We start from the raw sequence: 24,208 nt of genomic DNA, 5'->3' as shown, positions 1-24,208 counted from the left end.
CGCATAGTATTTTACCCGTGTAAGACAAAAGCCCTCTTTTCTGACAAGATAAGAGCTAGCAGTCGGTGAGCTAACTATTTAAAATTAGAAGATTTTAAAAATACATACATCTTCAATATTTTGTCTAACCTAAAATATACAAATGTATATATGTTTGATTTAAGGTCAAGTTAAGCTTTTTTTGTTTCACTAGTTTTTTTGCGGATAGGACAGCTAGAGTTCCCAGTCATATTTTTTTCATATTTTCATAAACCACATCATAATTTACCATCAACGAGTTTTCACTTTGGTTCCTCTAAAATAGAACAAGAACTTAAGGACATTTCTAAAACTGAGAGCAGTATTATGATTAACATTTAAGATTTCCCCCAACCTTTTACAGTTGTCACACCCAATTAAGTACTCTTAACAATGGCGGGTTTTTTTTAGTGCAAAGGATTTAATTTATTTTTTATAAAAATAATAATGCTATACTAAAAGACAATGCTTACATTCTATTTCATTGGTTTATGAAACACTTAAAACTGCATAAACCGATCAGGGGCCGTGAACAAAGACCTCTGAACTCCCTGAGGTGACTTCAACACAAATGTCTCAAAATTGCATTTATTTTTTTCTTTTTGGACTATTTCTTGCACACCTGAGATCTGTACCCACTGCAGAGATAAACACACTACTGAAATGAGTTCAGAACTGTAGTGTGTGTTTCCCAAGCTGACTGCGGTATTTTGAAGTAAGAGCTAACAAAAATCCAGAATCCCTATGGGAAATATTTTTCAACCGCCTAACAAGAGAGACACCAACTTAATATTAAATTTAAAAAGACAATAGAAAGCCTTTTGGTTTATTAAGATCATCTAAATCACCTGTCTAGCAATAGGAAAACAATTGGAGAGCAATTACAAAACAACAGCCAAATGAAATAAAAAGACCCTTTTAATTCAGGGTCCCTTTCCTTACAACATTAACTCATTTTCAACTTCCCACTTGTTTGGATTATCCATCTTATGCATCTGGTGGCAAGCATTATCCTGGACCCTCCATTCAGTCTTAATAAAATAATAATGGCTAAATTTTAGTGAATACTTAAACTGGGCTAGGCACTATGTCAACAGTTTCATACGCATTATCCCCTCTGAACAGCAAACAGCCTTATGAAATTGGTGTCCCAGGAACTCCTACCTTACAAATCAGGAAACCGAGGTTTAGAGAGAAGCAGTATCTTGTTCCAGGTCACACACCAATACACTGTGTAGCAGGGATTTGACCCTAGGTCAATCTGAGCAGTTTATGCTCTTAACCTCTTAACTCCCATAAAACGCTTCATCTCTGTATTTTCAAGAATACTAATTGATTGTTTTAATATTACATGAAAACAAATAATTAGGAATCTAATTTGCTGCAATAAACACTGTCACATATTCCAAAGAAAAGAGTAAAGATAACATTTAGCTTAATTGCATCATTGCTCCCATTCTGAGATGAGTGCTGACAGTACCTTGGATTAGGGACTTTCAAACTTAATTAGCATGGCACAGAGGAAGCAATACATTTTATATCACAACCCAGCACACACACGCAGTCACACATGCAACGCCACCCTCACACGCATGCACCCTACACACGCACCAGCCCTCCCCCCCACACACACACAGAAACGCAGTTAAAACAAAGCTTACAAAATATCCTAGCTACATGTAATGCATTCTGGTATTTTCTATGCCATCTTATTTGGTTAATTTCAAGTGCTAGCTATGACCCACAAAATTAATTTCACAATTCACTAATGGATGAAAACTGCAATCTGAAAAAAACACTGCCTCACATTATTCAGCAGAACAAACAATATTTACAGAAGATGGCTGTTACCCTGAATTCAGCTTTTTTTTAATCCAGTATCTTCGCCATTGCGGTGATACTTCGTCAAATCTCTAACGAGTTTTACTAAGGTTGGCCACTGGCCAAGGTGCAGGGAGAAGAAGAAAATTCTTGCCTTCGAGGCTTTGGGTCCAAATCAGTGCAAGAAGGCAGTGGAAAGACGTTTATGCACTGATACAGAAAAAAGCCACAACGCATTAAGCAAAAAAGGCAGATTACATTAGTACCCCCCTTTATGTAACACGAATATGCGTTTACGTACCCCAAATTGTTAATACTGACGCCCTTGAGGATGAAACTGCTATGGGCTTTTTCAGTTTTTGTTTTTTTTTTTTTTTTTCTGATCGTATATCACTACTGTAAGACAAATTAAATACAATTCCATTCTGGGGATAAAAAACGTTTTAGTTCCTTGAGAGCCAGCATCTCGTTATGCATTTCTTCCCTGCGGGGCCAAAATCATCGCGACGGATAATGTTAGGGGCTGCAAAGGGCCTTCTCGGGAGCACGTAAAAACGACGGCGTAATCTGCCCAGATTTACACAACTGTTGCGCGACAATGGTAAAACGACCGTTAACACAAAAATCTAACGCTTCCAAAATAAATTCCAATCGCCAGAGACTGATAAAGGCCTAGGTCTGGGGACAGCTGGACACAGCGCAGGGCATGGGGGGGAAGGGGATTTGTGGACAGGTGGCTCCGGATCTCGGCCCCACAGGTGCCCCCGCAAGTCCCCGCGGGTACAAAGCCCCAAATCCGACCTCCGCGGGCAGCCCCCTCCCCATCGCCCAGCCCAAGGCCTCGTCCGCGGGCACCTCCGACCCAGGGCCCCCGACAGAAGCACAAGGCAGCCTGCGCCCCACCTCCACCCCACGCTCCAGCCACCTCGATCCGGGCCTGGAGACGCCGGCCCCGCTCCCGCAGGAGGTGCAGAAAGGGAGTGGGGAGACGAGACGCCGAGGAGGACCTGCGAGGCGGATGCAGGAGCCGGGCGAACGGTCCGGCCGTCCCTCGGGAGGAAGAAGGCGCCCGGGGCGCGAGGCGAGCAGGCCCCACCCCCGGCCGCGCGCACGGAGCCCGCGGGCGTCGCCCCGGCTGCGCGCCGCCTCGACTCGGCTCGGCCCGCGCCCGCGTCCGCGCCCCCGCCCGCGCCCGCGCCCGCGCCCCCCGCGGTGCTCTGCGGCGCGGTTCTCACCTCCGCGGAGGCCTCCCGGATTCTTTCCGGGCCTGGGCGCCGGCCGAGGACCGGTGGGCGCGCTCCCTTCCTATTCCGGTTCCATGGCGGTGCCCGGACCCCCGGGCCGTCCAGGGCCCCGCGGCCGCCAGCTGCCTGCCGCCCGCAGCCCGCGGAGCCAGACAGTGGAGCCCCCGGCTTCTCCCGCCGGTGCGAGAGGAGAAGCGAAGTGCGAGCGTCACTCGCAAGCCCCGGACCCCGAGTCACGACTCAGCCCACGTAGACATCCACCGGGAGCGTAGCGCTGCAGTCCTGATTGAGCTTTGACGTCAGGGAAGGTGCGAAAAACAGGGCCCCTTCTGACGCAGGAGCCGCGCACCGCCCCCTGCCCACCCCCGCCCCCGGCGCCGGAGCCCCCTTCCTCCCGCCCCCACCCTCCCCTCCGGGAGATCTTTTAAAACGAACACTTCCTCCGGGGTCAGGGCCCCACTCGGAGCTTGTAAAAATCAAACCTGTTCTAACCAACCAAAATGACTGGGCTCACAGCGGACTCGGGACGCGAGACGGTCACCGAGGTTTTAGCATTTGAGGGCCCAGAGAGCCATTGCTTGCCAATTCGCAGCAACATAGGAACCAGAGAAAAGAAAATGCGTTTGCGAGGGCTCGGCGTTTGCGCCGTTCGCCTGTGTTTGCCGCAGTGAGCTGCCGCTAACAAAAGCTGCTGTTTAATGAGCGCTTACTTTGTGCTAGGCACTGTGTTTCAGGTTTATGTCTATGTTCTTGCACTTCATGGTCGGGGCAAGCCTTTAGAGGACCTGACTAGAAATGCTACTATTCCCTTTCGACAAAGGAGAAAACTGAGGCTTAAGGAGGTTAGGTATTGAAAGGCCTCCCCTGCACATGAAAGGGTTACGAATATTAACCAAAATCCCCTCAGTCAGTGGTATTCTGTACCACCCACTTCGAACATGGTGCTGTGCAAAATCAGCTGACTGTAATGGGCGACACAAACCTGAATCGATTAAAATCTGTGATAAGGCAAATAATCGTCCCTAAAATGGAGGGAGCCTCCGATGGGAGAGCCTCTGTTTTAGGTAAAAATAATCTTAGCGTGAGCTACCTTGTTCTTTGGCTATTGTTGTAATTATCCTTACATTTTTTATTTTGATAAGCTTAGGGACTTTGTCCCGTTTTTAAAAATTCTCCATTGCTTTTGCAGCCATAGTTTCCATTCTTTGTGTATTACTCCGCTCTTGCCTCGCCCAGGACATCTCTCTGCGATTTTAAACCTGGGCTATTGCAACTATTTGGTTTATAACCCTATTTAGATTTTTTAACACAACAAAAAAATACTGATTTCTTCTAAGGCAAGCTCTTTCCAATCCCAGCCTTGGAAATGGTGAAGGAAAACCTATTATACATCAACCCAGCCACCATGACATAATGTATTTCACAGATACGAAGACACACATTTTTCACACTTTCACATCTCAGAAATCAGGGTGCATTTTCCAAACTGGTCTCTTAGTAGTACTGGCCAGGTGGCTGTATCAACCTAGTTGTCATCACCTCCACATGCAGAAACTTGGATGTAGCTTTTCACATTGTCCTTATTTCCACTGAGTTAAGTGCATTGTTTAATAAAACCCACAACCCTAAAAGGAGGAAATTAACAGGCATAGGAGTCTCTTAAACTTGAAGAGAGCTTTTCCTAGGAAAAAAGAACAGACTTTCCTACAAAAGAGATTTCCTTCAGCACATAAAAAAGAGATGGGACAGGCCAAAAAGAGCTTAGACTTCTGAGAGACCTGAGTTACTCACCAAGTACATTAGTTCTTAATGCATTTTGGAAACCTACATCTGAACAGTTAAATAAGCCTCACACACACACACACACACACACACACACACACACACACACACATAGTGAAATGACTTAAGTATTATTTCTGATGGTATGGTTTGTCAATTACAACCCCTATAAGTTTTGGTCAAAAAAAAAAAAAAAAACATGGAAGAAGGAAGGTGAGTCCTGTGTGTTACTGGGAAACCACCCATTGACCTCTTCTGGTTAGATCAGGAAATGCCAGCATTGAAACCTGAGGAATAAGATCAGCTCCTTGGGGGAAAAAATCCTAGATTCAATAGTAGAGCACTCTTTTAAGACTTGATGCATCACCAACACTTCTGGTGGCACCGAAGACAGTACTGTATGGAAAACCACAGGCATCAACAACTGATTCAAAAAATGACTTAGAAAAGTTGGGTTCCAGGGGCGCCTGGGTGGCTCAGTTGGTTAAGCGGCTGCTTTCGGCTCAGGTCATGGTCCCGGAGTCCTGGGATCGAGTCCCGCATCGGGCTCCCTGCTCAGCAGAGAGTCTGCTTTTCCCTTTCCCTCTGCCTCTCCCCCTGCTTGTGTTCTCTCCGTCTCTCAAATAAATAAATAAATCTTTACTAAAAAAATAAAAATAAATTTTAAAAAGTTGGGCTCTGAATGTAAAGTTTTTGAAATCCCTTAACCAATCTTACTTATATTTCCCTTTATATGCATGCGCAAGATTGATACATACCAAATATTAGTCTGAAAGGGCTATTTCACTACATAGGAAATAAAAAATACTAAATTATAAAAAATCAACGTGCTTTAGTTGACAGCATTTTTTTTTCAGCATGATACTATCATATAAAATTCAAGGAAGTATCATCCTACATCAGATTAGCAGTCCTTCCAGACTAGATTTCTGGTTACTGGCAATGGGCAGTTTTCTGGCAGAGCTTAATTATCTATAAGGTTAAGCTTTAAAATTGTTCAGTTCCCCACAATCTTTTATTAACCCATTATAGATCTAAACCCGATCAGCAAATACTTATTTAAAGGACACTAAAGGGGTGCTTGGGTGGCTCAGTCGGTTAAGCAGTCATGATCTCAGGGTCCTGGGATTGCGCTCGCATCGGGTTCCCTGCTGGGTGGGGAGCCTGCTTCTCCCTCTCCCTCTGCTGCTCCCCCTGCTTGTGCTCTCTCTGTCAAATAAATAAAATCTTATAAATAAATAAATAAGTAAATAATGAAGACACTAAAAATCAAGGTTGGGTTTGTATGTACCCCATTCCTTCTCCAGGGAGAAAAAGGATCCTATATACGTGCTCTTTCACATTCTTTCTTAAAAGGATGAATAAAAACTGTTATTTCATGTCAGAAATCATTCCGATAGTGCCTGTGTTTTGTAAGCTGTTTAAGCTAACATTAGGCTAATGTCTTAAGGAAAAAGGGAAAACCTAGATCTCATTCCTGATCATAAAAGAATTTAGATTCTATCAGTTTAGAGTTTGGTTTATTTTTCCCAAAATTTCTCTCAGTGCACATCTACCTATTTATAGTCAGGTGATACCATTATGAAGCTTTTACCCATCATTAGCCTGGCTTTTTTTTTTTTTAAGTAGGCTCCACCCCCAGCCTGGGGCTTGAGCTCACCACCCTGAGATCGAGTCTCCTGCTCTCCCAACTAAGCCAGCTGGGCGCCCCTAGGCTGGAATTTTTTATAAAAAGTATATAAAGAGTATGATGTCATCTTTTATAGAAAAGGATTCACTCATATGCCCCTTCCAAATCATAATTTTAAAATTAGTAAGAATGATCACAAAATATCTCTATTCACTTTGTCTTGTTCTTGATTCTTCCCTGTAAGATAGTCCCCATCTTTGACAAAAATTTCATTTGAAAGGTAGAAGGCAGGATGGAAGTTAGAACAAGAAGGAACAAAGAGGTTCTTGAAAAAGGAATACAAGTGAAAGTGTGTAGCTTAGATTTGCAGGGATATATGGTGGACACACGGAGCCTGGTGGTGGATCTCAGTGTGGGGAGAAGAGTGCAGGAAGAGATCGTGCAGATAGATGAGTTTAATCCTCAACCATCATACAAGAATTTAATAATGGCTGAAATCGGCAAAACACTACAGAGCAATATAAGCCTCTTTTTTTAAGATTTATTTATTTATTTGAGAGAGAGAACACAAGCAGGAGCGACAGAAAGAGAGAATCCCAAGCGAACTCTCGTGAAATCGAACCCTGTATTAGGCTCGTGCTCCGAACTCTGTGCTGAGCATGAGCCCAACACAGGGCTGCATCTCACGACCCTGAGTTCACGACCTGAGCTGAAACCAAGCGTCAGATGCCCAACCGACTGCACCACCCAGGCATCCCGATATGTGTCTATTTCTAACTAAACATACAGATGATCCACCAGAACTAAAGACAATAAAACATTTTTTAATAGTTGCTTCTGTTTGTCAGGAGCAAAGGAGTGGCAGCAGGACAGGTGACCACAGCTCCAATATCGTCACGGATTCCCCCACATCAACTTAAAATTATGTGCAATGAGATCAAACTTCTTTGTTATACTCTTCCCATTCTATTCTTGCTTCAATCTAATCAAACCAACTCCTTCCCACTTTTACGTTCTGTGGGTACACCTGAATACATCTTTACGTAAAGACATCAATAGGGCAGAGTTTGACACAGCTTTTTCTTTTTTTATTTATTTTATTATTTTTAAGATTTTATTTATTCATTTGAGAGAGAGAGAGAATATGAAGCAGACTCCCTGTGGAGCACAGAGCCTGACTCAGGGGCTCCATCTCACAACCACAAGATCATGACCTGAACTGAAACCAAGAGTCAGCCGCTCAACTGATTATTATAAAAAAAAAATTTATTATTTATTTACTAAAAATATTATAAAAATAATTAGTATCGGTCTTTATAAGATGAGAACTATATTTTTGAGCCTTTCCCTCTATTTAAACTCCCAATTGTTGGGACACCTGTGTGGCTCAGTCAGTTAAGCATTTGCCTTTGCCCCGGGTCACGATCTCGGGGTCCTGGGATGGAGCCCCATATCGGGTTCCCTGCTCAGAAGGGAGTCTGCTTCTCCCCCTCGCTCTGCCCCTCCCTGCTTGTGTGCTCTCTCTCTCTCTCTCTCTCTCTCTCTCTCAAATAAAATCTTAAAAAAACCCTCCCAATTGTTTTCATTGGTCAACTTGCAACAATACAGAACTATTCCATTTAAATATAGTTGCTATAAGGACAAATGTAGGAGCTAATATGAATTCCATAGACCCTGTTTTTAAAACTTAATTGATGACACTTAGACATTATTTAGAAAGAGCTCTGGAATATATTAGGTGAAAACAGCAAAGCATAATACATTTTTGTGTAAGAAAGGGAGAACTTGGGATACAAATTTATAATTATATTTCCACAAAATAACTCTGAAATGAAACTCAGGAAATAATCAGTTATGGCAAAAACGAGGAGGTGAGAAACGGGAGGGTGAAGGTGGGGAGAGTGACATTTGTCACCGTGTACTTATCATGTTATGGTTTATGAGTCTTCTGAATTTTTTCCACTTAAAATAGCAGCTAGATAAAAATTCAGACTGAGAGACATTAGACAGGGGAGAAACAAAGTTTGGATGACGGGCTCTGGAGCAGGACCCCAGCCCGAAGACACGGAGAAGAAGGTGCACGGAGGAAGTCTGTATCATCAGAAACACCATCTACACTGTTTGCAACTAAACGGACTTCAGGATCCCTTCTGGGTGACTATACAGTGAGAAGCAAACTGAAGTCAAAACTGGAGTCGTTTTTTTTCCTTCAAAATCTGAAGGGCTGCTTGCCACCTGAAACTGGGTCCGCCTAAACAATTTTACTTCAAGCCATCACAGGCCTGAGAACACAGAGACCATCCGCCACCTGACAGCCCTGCGTGGTGGCTTCCTCGCATCAAAATAGATGAGCCAGGCTACAGAGGACTTACTGACTTCTCGGAAAGAATTTTGCCTCGCTGCTGGAGAGGACCTCACTGCAGGAGGATGGCCCCCGCCGGCACACGAGTGAGCAGCTCAAAGTGACCTCACCTCCTGCTCAAGCTCTTATTCAATAATATCCCTTGGACTCAGCCCAGTTGCCTCGCTCCACACTTATGCCATCCTCCCGGACTCCTAACCCTGAACTTCTCCCCGATTGTTTGCAACAGTATCAGCCACCGAATGTCTATTTCTGGGAGCTGGCAGTTCGCTTCACCTAGGACCCTGCTGTATCCTATCCTGCCTTCAAACTCAAAGTATACAAGCCCCGTGATTGCAAAGCGATGCTAGTAAACATGGGATCATTAAGATAAACAACGGGATCATAAACCCGTATCTTAACGATATCTCTCAAAATTCACCCTCTAATACAATGGTTAAGCGAAAACGAGCTCCGCCTGGAGCGATGGGTAGGATCTGTTTAGACAGAGAAGAACAAGGATGATGTTCATGGAGGGAAGCGAAACACACAAAAACCATGCACCTGGGATCATAAAAAAAAAATCTATCTTCGCGGCTATCACTTGAAATATACCCCGTAATACTACTACACTATGTTCAACTTTCCATTTGCAAGATTGGCCCCTTCTATGTGTAGTGCTACAGATCTCCGCTGATTCTTGTTAGCTCCTGACTGCTACCAGGCATTCCTCATCACACGCCTTAACCAACTCAGCTTGCTAAAGCTACTTCATCGCAAGAATTTTCACAGCCCCCACCCACCACTCATTCTTTGCCTATTAACCTTTCGACCCACACGTTTAAAGCCAAAGGCCAAGCAACCTGTCTTCCACAAAATCATTCTGATACAAGCAATATTTACATTCAACTCTGACATGGCAGCACAGAGTTTAAAATGTCTGCAATTGTGGGGCCTGCCGTCCATTTACCTTCCACAATCCTCCTGCTATTTGCATATCCTACCGACTGACGTAGCTCTGAGTTCCCTTACTGGTGAAGGCTAACCAGCCAAGATACAGTCCAATTCACTTCAACACTCCCATTACACCAAGCTCCCGAGATTTCAAAAAACTGTACTAATTAAGGGGATCCTCTGGGTAGGATTTGTACCAACCCTCACTGCTAAACGTTAGTGGCATTTTTTGCTCCATCCTAACAGGCGTGATTTTGGCCTTCATACAGCTCACAAAAACCTACAAAAATTTATGCTTAGGATCCCAATTTTGCCTGAGGCCATGTACTTTGGGATTGGGCTTTTCTTATGACCCTATTAACAAAAATCAGTGTCACCTGTACCTGGTGTTGCCCTATAGAAATTGGATTCCCATTCAGTCTTGCTCACACCGGGGCTTCCCATGACTATATATCAGTCTCAAGCATCATTCCCTTCAGCTTCACTTTGGCAAAGGCATTGATTGACGTGACCCTGTTGTTGTTTCCTATTATGTGGAATAGGTCATATCGTTGGGAGTTGCAGGCTTTTCAACCGGGGTCACTGCCAACGACAGACAAAATCAAGTCACACAGAACTATCAACGAATATCTAAGACTATCTAATTTTGCCTAAAAATTTGAGGCATTACACCTATGAAACATGGGTCAAGATTCTTTGGCCTGCATTCTGCAAATCCCTAACTTATCTTCATGGCTGGCTAGGAACCAGCTTCCAAATTAGCTTAATTTTACTAATAGGAATGTTAGTGATCAGTTTCCTCCTTATTTGCCTCTTAAAATATTGCAATAATGCAGTTCCCTACTATTATACATATTATATTTTATTTTATTGTGGTAAGAACACTTAACATGAGATTTACCCTCTTAACAGGTAGTGTATAATATAGTATTATTGTCTCTGAACACAATGTTGCACAGCAGATCTATAGAAGATACTCATCTTGCAGATCTACTAGGGCTAACATATCTCCCATAATTCCACAAAAGCACCTTGAGATGCCCAAGTACCACAGGGCCAATAGTATTAACTATATTTTCTTATTTATGTAATCTCCACACTGTGGAATTTGGAGACTTTCGACCCCAGGGGAAACCACCCACCCAGGATTAACGAAATCCAAGAGATAACAACTTGCTTACTAGCAAAGCTTTGATATGCAAGCGAACCAATCCAGGAGTCCATACCCCCAACCTGGATCCATTCATCGGACCTCAACACCCCAGGACTCGATTCCCTGCCCTAATCACTACTGGGCAAAGTACCAGAGAACTGGAGACCATCCTATAGCCAGAGTCCACAGAAACTATTCAAACTCTCCAGTTAGAGTTTGTATGCCTTGCTTACCTTCCTTAGCCTTCCTTCCCAAGAAAATCTCCATTAAGGCTCCCGCCTGCCCTCTCCCTACCCCCTCTCTCTGCTAATCAGGCAAACTCCTTCCCCAGTGGCCTTCCTAGCAGACCTGCCAACTGTTTCTAAGGGATCGTCAGTATAATGAAAATATTTTCATTCATGGCAATCACTTTCATGTCCCTGTCTCTTAGAGTTTCTCCTCAAAACAAGTCCAGTGAACATTATTAGAACAATTGGTGCAGACAGCAGCATCGTTTCACACCAGAAAGAGATGCTATCCTCCTGAACTGCTTGGGCTCACTAACTAAACTCAGCAGCCACGCTCACTGCCTAAAGGGCACCGCCGGCTGTTGACACACTTGCTGCTTGATGGCTATTGAACTGTGTTCTTTTTATCCGGTATTGCCATGATTTCCCAGCCTAAAACTGGAGAGCTCAAAGAGCTGAGTGCTCCCTGAGCTATCATGTCGAGAGTCATTTGCACAGGTGCTCACGAAGCCTCTGCTGCAGAGCATCTCCTACCGCTCCACACAGAGCACCCCTGAGAGTACCCATTAGACTAGGCTGACAGGTCTGAAATCGTATCATGTTCTTTGTTCTGACCACAGTGGTATGAACATAAAACTCATTAGCAGGAGAATTTTGGAAAATTCACAAACATGTGGAATCAAACCACAACACCAGAACAACTAATGAATGGAAGAGGAAATCAAAATGGAAACCAAAAAGTCCCTTGAAACAAACACAACAAAGTTATAAGGTAAAGCCAAAGCGGTGCTCAGAGTAATGTTTCACTGAAAAATTACACTAAGAATGCAGAAAGATCTCATATAACAATCGAACATGAACCACAGGGAACAATAGAGAGAACGACCACCGTCACCGAAAATTAACAGGTAGGTAGAAAATAGTAAAGCCAGCAGAAATCAAAGAAATACACAATGGAAAGACAAAAGAAAAGATCAGTGATAAAGGGTTCCCTTTAATAAAGATAAAGAAAATTGACAAGTTTTAATAGACTGACCATGACAAAATGAGGGAGGACTCCAATTAGTACCATCAGGAACGAAAGAGGGACACTGCAACTCCCACCACAGAAGGACAAAGCGGCAGAAGAGACGACTCTATCAATTCCATGCCCACAACAGGACAGCCTGGAAGAAGCAGTTAGATCCTCAGTTGGTGCGTCTCCTTGACCTTGCTTTGCTCACTCCTTCCGGACAAATCCTCCCTCCAGACTCGGTCCCGCAATGCCCTGCCCCCCTCCCACCCCCCCACCCCCCCACCCCCCCACCCCCGCCCGCCCGCTGACCTTGCAGGCTGCTTCCCCGCTGGCCCAGCCCGCCCTGCCGCCTCTCCTGTTTTAGGGGACCGCGAGCAGAATACGAACCTCTTCCTTCAGGGCAATCGTTTTCCTGCCTGTGTTCTCTCTCTCTTCCTGCCCAAAACAACGGCAGGCCATGTAGGTCGGACAAGGGGTCTGCAGGCACGGGGATCCCCACACAGAGCTGAGGACACACACCCTGGACTGCTGGGCTCACAGACGGAACCCAACGGCAGCGGGCACCTCCTAGAAAGTGGGGTCCCCCTAAGCTGCCTCAAAGAATGCGGTGAGGAGCGCCAAGCCCCACAGAGCCCCGCAGGGGATCCAGATGAGCCCCTAACTCGGCCGCATGCGGTGCCGCGAGGGGACCGCCGAGGAGCGCTGATGGGGCTGAGCACCGCGCTGCGGTGCCCTCGGGCGGCTCGCTTTTGCCAAGACGAGCCTCCGCAGGGATAAAGAATATTCCATGATGCCTGTTAGGATGGTAAGGCAGGTATGACTGGGATCATAGCAATAGTAGATACAGAGACCCCTCCAACTGGGACTTCACTTTGGAGAGAGCGCCCTTCACTCCAACTACAGCAGGGTCAAGTGAGAATTATGGCTAAAGAGGATGGTCAGGGACAGTTGATGAAAAATACTAAGAGGTAACTTAGCAGGATTCTGGTTAAAGCAACCGAAAAGGACTCTTGCTAGAAATAGGACAGGGAGATCAGTTGTGAAACGTGTGGGTTCTGGTTAAAGCTGACCCAGCAGGGTTCTTGTTAAAACTGGATTTTACAAGGAGGTGCACAGATGAACCTAAGGAAAGTACAGGAGCCTGATTAGGGTATGGCAAACCAGAAAACTTTGTCACCGAGGAGGCAGAGGTAAGGTGCACAGAATGGTGCGCCAAGGGGCTAAGGGCCGCTGAGCAGGTAGGACACCACAGTCAGTGTGGCGCATGGTCCCCCACTACTCCTGAATACCATGCAGAGGTAGGTGCTGCGTGCGGAGCAGAGGTACAGTGTCGCATACGATGCCACATTATAGAAAAAAATACTGACACTCATTCAGATGGTGAGACAGATTACTGGGACCTCAGCAATAGGTATAGGGACCTCTGCCATTGGCATTCATGATTGGGGGATAGACTGGTTCAGCTTCAAATACAGTCTAGCCGGTGTGTCTACAGAACATGAACTAAAAATGATATTCCTGGGACGCCTGGGTGGCTCCATCAGTTAAGCGTCTGCCTTCAGCTCAGGTCATGATCCCGGGGTCCAGGGATCAAGTCCCGAGCCCTGAGACCCACCTCAGGCTCCCTGCTCAGTGGGGAGCCTGCTTCTCCCTCTCCCTCTGCCTGCCGCTCCCACTGCTTGTTCTCTCTCTCTCTCTCTCTGTCAAATGAATAAACAAAATCTTTTTTAAAAAATGATATTCCTTTAACCACTGAGTTCATAGAAATTTCTAACACAGCGATAAACAAATTACGGTAATCAATGTGAAATCAATTATTATATTTATTACACAAGCAATACAAAAATGTTGTCTTTACAAATTTTTAAAAATTGACATATGATATTATATCAAACTTTAAAACTTCGGAACTTCAATGCAAGAATCAACAGAGTAAAGGGCAACTTACAGAAAAGGAGAACATAATTAAAAATCCTCTATCTGTAAAGAGTTTCCTATCCAGCATATTGCAGGAACTTCTACAACAAGATAAACAAATAACCCCATTAATATGGGCAGAAGGTTCAAAATACATTTCTCTAAAAAAGGTACACAAATTGCCAACAAGCATATGAATGACGCCTAACATCACTAATCAAAAGGGAAATGCATATCAAAACCACAATGATATCGTACAGTATCAGGATGGCCACTATCAAAAGAACAAAAAAATGACAATTGTTGGGGGAGTGGAATTGAGACCTAAGAACGCAAGACCACTGTTGGTGTGTGAACTTTGTACCCCTCCCTGATAGAAAACAGTATAAAAATTACTCAAAAATATGAAAACAGAGAATATCACATCATCCAGGAATCCCACCTGTAGTATTATCCAGAACTCCTAAAAGCAGTGTCTAAAACATCTTTCGACCCCCATGTTCATTGCAACATTGTTCACAATCGCCAAGAGATGGAGCTATCCCAAATGTCTATCACTAGGTGAAAGGAGAGAGAAAATGGGGTGTATACATACAATACAATACTATGCAATTTCAGGAAAAGCAACCTTTTCAGATACTATGGCATGAATGCACATCAAGGACATTATGCTCAGCAAAATAACGCAGTCACAAGAAAGATAAATCTGTTTGTCCCACTTCTATAAAGTATCGTGCTATTGGTAGGCTCGCCAGTGCAGGGAACAGCGCCAAGGTATGGTGGTACCTCGGTATGATTTCCCACAGGGAGCCAGTGTTAAAGGGGAAGTTAATTCAATGACACTTATTAAAGATGGTAATTCAGCTTTCACTCAGGAGCACTGCTGTAGGTAGTAGGACCTCTGCTATTGGGCTTTATTTACACTGGGAGAGAGACAGGACTCATTCTAAATATAGCAAGAGCAAGTGTGCAATTATAGCTAAGGAGCAGTATGGGACTGGATCGATCCAAAATCCTACAGGGAGGGACGCCCGGGTGGCTCAGTTGGTTAGGTGTTTGCCTTTGGCTCAGGTCCTGATCCCAGGGTCCTGGGATCGAGTCCTGCATCGGACTCCTTGCTCAGCGGGGAGCCTGCTTCTCCCTCTCCTACTGCCCCTCCCCCTGCTTGTGCTCAATCACTCATTCCCGCTGACAATTAATAAATAAAATCTTAAAAGAAAAAAAGGAAAATCCTACAAGGAAATGTCAAGGATAAAGAGGGTTCCAGATAAGTCTCCTCTCAGGATTCTCGAGGTGAGGAGGCATCAGTGACAATGATAAGGATGACAAACCCGATCACATATCCAAGTGATCAGAAGTGGAGGGTGCTGGTTCTGGGCCAATAGACTTAGCAAGGTGGGAGTTTAAACTCGATTTGACAAGGAAGTGCACAGAGTCTAAGAGGCCGTTCAGGAGCCTGACCTAGTATGGTGAAGAAAGAATTGTCCTCACCAAACAGCGCCTGGAAAGGCCTGGAAGTGCGGTGAGAGGTACCGGGCAGAGGTACAGCGGCAGTAAGGTGCCGAGGCAGGGTACTGACTTCTGGTCCCGAGGTACGATGCCGCCTCAGAACCACTTAGGGGCGCACGTGTGGGCCTGCGTACCATGCTGCTCACGAAGGCACGCAGAGTATGGGAGGGACGACGTCGCCCACAGTGTCCAGCAGCAGCGCATCACATTGACCCTGGTAAAGGAAAGGAGCATTCAATGACCTTGTTAAACAAGGGAATGCAGTCTTTCTTCAGGACCTCAGCACTAGGTACAGGGACCCCTCCGACTGGGACTTCCCAGTGGGGAATAGCCTGGGACCAACTCCAAATACAACATGGCAAGTGCACATTTGGAGACAAGAAGCCCATGCGGACCATGCATGGAAATTACTAAGAGGGAACATCAGGGTAAGAGGGGTTTCAGCTAAACCCATCTAACTCTAGCCCTACAGAAGACAGAAGGGGATGACCAAATATCACCTGAGAGGTGGGAGGCATGAGGATCTGGACTGCATACCCAGGGGCTCAGATATGGACATTTTGGTGAAAATCATTTAGCAGGGTTCCCACATACTCAATTTATAAAGAAGTGCACAGATGAGCCCTAGTTGAAGTTTTAGGAAGCTGAATAAATTGTAGAGAGGTAAAGAATCTTTGTCACCAAGGACTACCTCGATACAAGGCTACGGTATGGTAAGGAGAAGCATCCCTACAGAACTACACAACCGAGGTGTGGTGCAGAGTAGGGGACAGTAGGGGACAGTGCAGAGCTGAGGGATGGAGCCAGGTAAGGCGCCCAGGTACTGCGAGGTCAGGAGCCCCAGTTCAGGGCTGCAGTGGGATACAGGGTATAGTATCAGGCACAGACCACTGTAAAAAAATGTAATGACACTTGTTAAGACCATAAGAAGATGTTATTCAGGACCTCTGCCACTGGGATTTGTGACTGGAGGAGAGACTGGGCTCAGCTCAAAATCGAATCTCAGCAATTGTGACTACAGAATTGGAACTAGTAAATTAGTTTCCTTTAGCAGCTGAGATTGTGGCAATTTGTTACACACACAGCAATGAAAACTAATACAGTAATCAATGTGAAATCAATTATTATATTTATTGCATAAAATACAGAAATATATGGTCATTATAAATATTTGAAAAAGTGATCTATGGGACTACATCAAACTTTAAAACTTCTATAACTCAATGCAGAAATCCACAGAGTAAAAGGCAACTTATAGAAAGAGACAAAATTGCAAATCATACACTGATTAGGGAATTTCTATCCAGCATATTTCAGGAAATTCTACAACTCAACAAGAGAAAAACAAATAACCCAATTAAATAAGGGCACAGAATTCAACACACAGTTCTCCAAAAAGGGAATAAATATGATTAACAAGTATATGAAAAATGTTCCACATCACTAATCATCAGGGAAATGTATATCACCACCACGATGATATAATGCCTCACACATATCTAATGGCCCTCAGCAAAGGAACAGAAAATGACAATTCGCTGCAGGGCAGGAGTAGGGGGAGATCAAGCAGTTGGAACACGAAAGCTATTGGTGTGAATGTAAATAGTGCACCCAAATACTTTACCCATGCAAATAGAAAACAGTAAGGAATTACTCAAAAATATAAAAAGAGGATACCATATGATCCAGTAATCCCACTTGTGATATTCATCCAAAATTACTCAGAGGAGAATCTTAAAGAGATAGTTGGACCCCCATTTTCATCACAACATTATTCACTGTTGCCCTGTGGTAGAACTAATCCACATGTTCACTGCTAGATGAATGGATGGAGAAAATAGGGTATATACATACAATGGAATACTCCACAGCCTTAAGAAAAAAAAAATCCTTTCACATGTGACTGCATGAATGGACCTCAATAATATTGTACTAAGAGAAATAGGCCAATCTCAAAAATGACAAATACTATATGATCCCGCTTGTTTGAACTATCTAAATTACTCAAAAGTCATAGAAACAAAAGTAGAATCACAGTTCCCAAAGGCTAGGGGAAAGAGAAAGGAGACATTAGTGTATTGGTTATACAATTTCAAAACTGTAAGATAAAAAAGACTTAAGGAAATGTTCAACACAAAGTGAACACACTGAACACTAATTATACACTCAAAAACGGCTAAGATAATCGTTAGGAAAATATTTTTTACACCCTTAATGGCATAAATGATACAGGTCAGAGGGAAAAGTAACTTGAAGTGTCTGTATGTTGAGCTCTGAGCCTTGGTTCATCGTCTGGGAGAAGCAACAATTAAGCAAATAGCTCGCTGTCCTAAGATTCAGGACTGACTAAAAGATCCTTACACTCTTGGAGACCATGGCTGGGAACCATCGCTCTACCCTGCTGAGTGTCCACACTGTTCAAACTCACCATAGTTTGTACCCCCTTGGTTACCTTGCTTAGCCCACTTTTTTTTTTTTTTTTGGTCTTTTAGGTAAGCTCTACACCAACGTGAGGCTTGAACTCAGTACCCCGAAATCAAGAGTCGCATGCTCTACCAATGGAGCCAGCCAGGCACCCCCTTGTTTAACCCATTCTGCCTGAGGAAACATCCAATTATACTCTCGCCCACACTTTCTGCCCACCTTCACTCCCCTGACCCAGAGCACCTGTTGATCATACACATTGTTACCACAGGGGCCCTTCTGGTTACCTGTGTCAAATGATTCTAGGACACCTTGAGTATGAAAAAGTATTTTTCTTTATAACAATCATTTTTGTGTCTGTGCGTGTAAGTATCTGCAAAACTAAGTCCAGGGTATCTTATTAGAACAATTGGTGCAGACAGCAGGGATGATTCCCAAGAAGAGGCTGCTTGCGCTCATCAACCAGACCCAGCAAACATGGCAACCACCTAAGGGACACTGCTGCGTGTTGGCATGCTTGCTGCTTGACTGCTACTTCATTCTGTTGTTTTTGTACAATACGGCCAAGATTTCTCAGCCTAAAATCTGTGCTCCCTGCAAGAGCAGTCATACACAGGGCAGCCTTCAGAGCCAAGCCCCACGCCTCTGTAAGAGCTTTTATCGGACTACCCCACAAAGAGTGCCCCAAGGGTGCCTGGCATGTTAGACTGTCAAGGCTGGAATCTGATCAAGTTCTTTTTGGCCCACGCTAGGGTAAACAGGGAAATGGATAGCAAGAGAAATAGAGAAAAATTCACAAACCTGTGGAAATTGAAACACAACACAAGAACAATCAATGTGTCAACCAAGGAAATCGAAGGGAACTAAAAAATAATCTTGAACAGAAAAAAGTGAAAACAATATATAAGAAAGTTTGAGATGCAGCAAAGTCAGTTATCAGAGGACATTTATACTAAGCACATTACATGAAGTATAGAGAAAGATCTCAAATAACAACCTAATTTTAACCTCAGGGAAGAAGAGTGAGAACAAGCTACTAAATCAAAAATTAGCTGTAGGAGGAAATAATATGGATGGAGCAGAAATGAACAATAGTTAGAAGGACAATAGAAAGATTAACAAAAGGGGCGCCTGGGTGGCTCAGTTGTTAAGCATCTGCCTTCAGCTCCAGTCATGATCCCAGGGTCCTGGGATCGAGCCCCGCATTGGGCTCCCTGCTCCACGGGAAGCCTGCTTCTCCCTCTCCCACTCCCCCTGCTTGTGTTCCCTCTCTCGCTGTGTCTTTGTCAAATCAATAAATAAAATCTTAAAAAAAAGAAAGATCAATGAAATAAGAGATCTGTTTTATTTCTTTATTTTCTTAAGATTTATTTATTTTACAGAGAGAGCCCGAGCAAGGGAAGGGACAGACCCAGAGGGGAAAAGAGTCCTAAGGAAACCTCGCGATGAGTGCAAAGACAGATCTCACCACCATCTCATGAGATGGTGAAAAACCAAGAGGAGATCGCTTACTGGACTATGCCACGAAGGCACCACAAAATAAGACTTCCCTTTTTTAAAGACAAACAAAATTGACATGTTTTGTTTAGACTAAACACACAGAAAGAGGGAGGAATCCAATTAACAAGATCAGAAACAAAAGAAGAGACATTACAACTCTGACCATACAAATATCCCGCTGGCCCTGCCCACCCTGCCGACTCTCCTGTTTTAGGGGACCGCGAGCAGAATACAAACCTCTTCCTTCAGGGCAATCATTTTCCTGCCTGTGTTCCTCTCTCTTTCTGCCCAAAACAACGGCAGGCCATGTAGGTCAGACAAGGGGCCTGCAGGCACGTGGATCCCCCCACAGAGCCAAGGACACACACCCTGGATGGCTGGGCTCACAGAAGGGACTCAACAGCAGCACGTCCCTAGAAAGTGGGGCCCCCCTAAGCTGCCTCAAAGAGTGCGGTGAGGAGCACCAAGCCCCGCAGAGCCCTACAGGGGACCCAGACGAGCCCCTAACTCGGCCGTGTGCGGTGCCCGTGCCCCGAGGGGACCGCCAAGGAGCGCTGATGGGGCTGAGCACAGCGTCGCGGTGCGCTCAGGTGGCTCTCTGTTGCCAAGACAAACGTTCGCAGAGATAAAGAATATTCCATGACGCCTGTTAGGATGGGAAGGCAGGCTTGACTCTCATCAGAGCAATAGACAGAGGGACCCCTCCTACTGGGATTCACTTCGGGGAGAGAGCGCCCTGAACTCCAACTACAGCACGGGCAAGTGGGAAGAATTTCCAAAGCGGACAGTGGATCAAAAATACTCAGAAGAAACGAACAGGGGTTCTGGTTAAGGCGAGCACACAGGGTTCTTGCTGAAGACAGCTCGGAGGGATCTGGCAGCATCTGGGGAAGGATGGCCATCCTGAGGAGATATCTAGGGTGTACCGAGATGGAAAGATGGGGTTCTGGCCACAGCTCACCTAGCAGAGTTCTTCCTAAAGCTCAATTTACAAGGAGGTGCACAGATGACCCTCGGAGAAAGTTCAGGAGCCTGACTGAGGTATAGGAAAGCAAAAACGTTGTCACGGAGGAGACCCACGTACGGTGCACAGCACAAAGTTTCAGGGAGCTTAGGGTTGCTGTGCACGTAGGACACCACGTACAGAGTGGCACATGTCCCCTGTACTGTGCGCACTATGCAAAAGTTAGTGACCGTGCACAGCGGCGGTACTGTGTCGCACACAGTGCCACTTACGGAGAACAAATAGTCACTGACACTCATTCAGATAATGACACAGGCTTTATAAGGAATTTCGGCAATAAGTATAGGGAACTCTGACTTTGTGATTCCTGATTTGGGGAGAGACTGGCTCAGCTCTAAATACAATCTGGGCACTAAAACATGAGTTTCCTTTAGCCAGTGAGTTTGTGCCAATTTCTATCAAAGCAATAAAAAAAAATTAGAGTAATCAATTCAAAATCAATTGTTATATTTATAACACAAGAAATACACAAATATTGCCCTCACAATTTTTTAAAAAATTGACCTAGGATACGATATCAACCTTTAAGACTTTTGCAATTCATTGCAAGAATCAACAGAGTAAGGGGGAAATTAGAGGACAGTAGAACATAATTACAAATCAAATATCTGGAAAACAGTTTCCTATCCAGCATATTGCAAGAACTTATGCAACTCAACAAGATCAAAAGAAATAGCCCCATTAATATAGGCAGCAGATTCAATAGACATTTCTCTAAAGAAGGTATACAAATTGCCAACTAGCATATGAATGACACCCAACATCACTAATCATCAGGGAAATGCATATCAAAACCACAATGATATCTTATCGTTCAGTATCTGGATGGCCACTATCAAAAGAACAAAAAATGACTATTGCTAGGAGGGATGAATTGAGAGCTAAAAACACAAGATGCTGCTGGTGTGAATGTGAATTCTGTACCCCTCCTTGATAAAAACAGTATAGAGGTTACTCAAGAATATAAAAATTGAGATTATCACATGATCCAGGAATCCCACTTGTGGTTTTAACCAGAACTACTGAAAATAGTGTTAGAAACACATTTGGACCCCCATGTACATTTCAAAATTGTTTAAAAAGGCAAGAGATGGAGTATCCCAAAAGAAATCGCCAGAAGAATGTAGAGAGAAAATGGAGTGCACACGTACAAAGCAATATTCTGCTGCCTTCAGGAAAACAACAACAACAACAAACTTTTCAGATACTATGGCATGAATGCACATCAAGGATATTTCATTCAGGGGCTCCTGGGTGGCTCAGTCGTTAAGCATCTGCATTTGGCTCAGGTCATGATCCCAGTGTCCTGGGATCGAGCTCCACATCGGGCTCCCTGCTCCGCGGGAAGCCTGCTTCTCCCTCTCCCACTCCCCCTGCTTGTGTTCCCTCTTTTGTTGTGTCTCTCCCTGTCAAATATAAATAAATAAAATCTTTAAAAAAAAAAAGGATATTTCATTCAGTAAAATAACCCAGTCACAAGAAAGATAAATCTGTTTGCCCCACTTCGTTGAAGTATACTACTACTGGTAGGTTCGCCAGTGCAGGGAATGGCACTATGGTAGGATGTGCTTTCCTACACCACACCATGGTAAAAACCAATGTATATTCGATGACGCCTGTTAAAAATGGTAATGCAGCTTTCATTCAGGACACTGCAATACATATAGGGACCTCTGCTATTGGGCTTTACACTGGGGGAGAGACAGGACTCACTCTGAATATAGCAAGAACAAACGTGTAATTGTTTTGGTGATTTTTTTAATTTGACCAAGTGTGCGATTGTAGCCGAAGACCAAGAGAGAGGACTAGAGGTAGTGGGTTGATCAAAAATCCTAACAGGAAATGTCGAGGATAAAGACGGTTCTGGATGACCCTCCCTGGTGCATTCCTGAAGAAGACAGTCAAGGGGCGCCTGGATGGCTCAGTTGTTAAGCGTCTGCTTTCAGCTCAGTTCATGATCCCGCGGTCCTGGGATCGAGCCCCTGGGTCCTGCTCTGCGGGAAGCCGCTTCTCCCTCTCCCACTCCCCCCTGCTTGTGTTCCCTCTCTCCCTGTGTCTCTCTCTGCCAAATAAATAAATAAAATCTTAAAAAAAAAAAAAAGAAGACAGGTCAAGGTGATGAGACATCAGTGGCAATGATAAGGATGACAAACCCGATCACATATCCAAGTGATCAGAAGTGGAGGGTGCTGGTTCTGGCTCAACAGACTTAGCAAGGTGGGAGTTTAAACTCGATTTGACAAGGGAAGTGCACAGAGTCTAAGAGATAGTTCAGTTGCCTGACCCAGTAGGGTGAATCAAGAACCAAACAGCGCCTGGAAAGGCCTGGAAGTGCGGTGAGAGGTATCGGGCAGAGGTACAGCTGCAGTAAGGTGCCGAGGCAGGGTACTGACTTCTGGTCCCGAGGTACGATGCCGCCTCAGAACCACTTAGGGGCGCACGTGCCGGGCTGCGTACCATGCTGCTCACGAAGTTGCACAGAGTTTCAGAGGAGAGACGTCACCCCAGAGTTCAGCAGCAGCGCATCACATTGACCCTGGTAAAGGAAAGGAGTATTCAATGACCTTGTTAAACAAGGGAATTGCAGGCTTCCTTCAGGACCTTGGCACTAGGTACAGGGACCCCTCCAACTGGCGCTTCTCAGTGCGGGAATGACTGGCCCACCTCCGAATACAGCAGGGCAAGTGTGCATTTGGAGACAAGGAGCCCGTGTGGACTGTGCATGGATATTATTAAGATGGAACGTCACGGTAAGGGGGTTTCTGGCTAAACCCATCTAACATGAGTCTTGCTGAAGACAGAAGGGGGTGACCAAATGTCACCTAAGAGGTAAGGAGAAATGAGGATCCCGATTGCATACCCAGGGTGCTCAGATATGGATGTTCTGGAAAAAATCGTGTATCAGGGTTCTCTTATACTCGAATTACAAACAAGTGCACACATGAGCCCTAGTGAGGATTTAGAAACCTGAATAAAGTGTACTGAGGTAAAGAATCTCTTTCACCAAAGACTACCTTGGTATAGAGCTGCGATATGGTAAGGAAAACCACGCAGATTCATGTGTCCTATGGAACCGAGGTGTGGTGCTGAGTAGGGGACAGTGCAGACCTGAGGGATGGAGCCAGATAAGGTGCCCAGGTAATGCCAGGTCAAGAGCCTGGTTTCAGAGCTGCAGTGCACTAAAGAGCTTTTCCTCATGCAGACCACTCGATGAGGAAAAAAAAGTGTAGTGACACATGTTAAGATGGTAAGAAAGGCTTTGTTCAGGTCCTTTGCAAAACATATAGGAACCTGTGCCACTGGGATTTGAAACTGGGGAAGAGACTGGGCTCACCTCCAAATACATCCTGCTTTTCTGACCACATACCGTGAACAAATACAAGGGTTTCATTGAGGCCACTGAGTGTGTGGCAATTTGTAACCCAGTAATAGAAATCATTTACAGTAATCAATGTGAAATCAATTAATATATTCATTACACAAGCAATACACAAATACTGCACTTACGAATTTTAAAAAATAGACAAATGTGACCGCAACAATTTTTTTAAAGATTTTATTTATTTATTTGACAGAGAGAGACACAGCGAGAGAGGGAGCACAAGCAAGGGGAGTGGAAGAGGGAGAAGCAGGTTTCCAACAGAGCAGG

General features: G+C 44.6%; 1 protein-coding gene across 6 annotated transcripts in view; it reads right to left on the bottom strand.

Moving 5' to 3' along the window:
- Positions 1-19,906, bottom strand: part of ZDBF2 (zinc finger DBF-type containing 2) — a 47,928-nt gene extending 28,022 nt beyond the window's left edge. Inside the window, exons 1-2 of one of the 6 annotated variants that reach the window (XM_027589491.2) lie at positions 19,773-19,906; positions 15,594-15,825 (exon numbers count right to left, since the gene is read on the bottom strand). The gene's annotated coding sequence lies outside the window, so the exon portion shown is untranslated. The other 5 variants (XM_027589487.2, XM_027589490.2, XM_027589489.2 and 2 more) reach the window with 5 other exon arrangements.
- Positions 19,907-24,208: the final 4,302 nt, after the last annotated feature.

The sequence above is a fragment of the Zalophus californianus genome, chromosome 3, assembly GCF_009762305.2.
Source record: "Zalophus californianus isolate mZalCal1 chromosome 3, mZalCal1.pri.v2, whole genome shotgun sequence".
In the NCBI taxonomy this organism is placed as follows: domain Eukaryota; kingdom Metazoa; phylum Chordata; class Mammalia; order Carnivora; family Otariidae; genus Zalophus; species Zalophus californianus.
The sequence above is the reverse complement of the archived record's forward strand: the minus strand, read 5'-3'. Positions and strand labels throughout refer to the sequence as shown.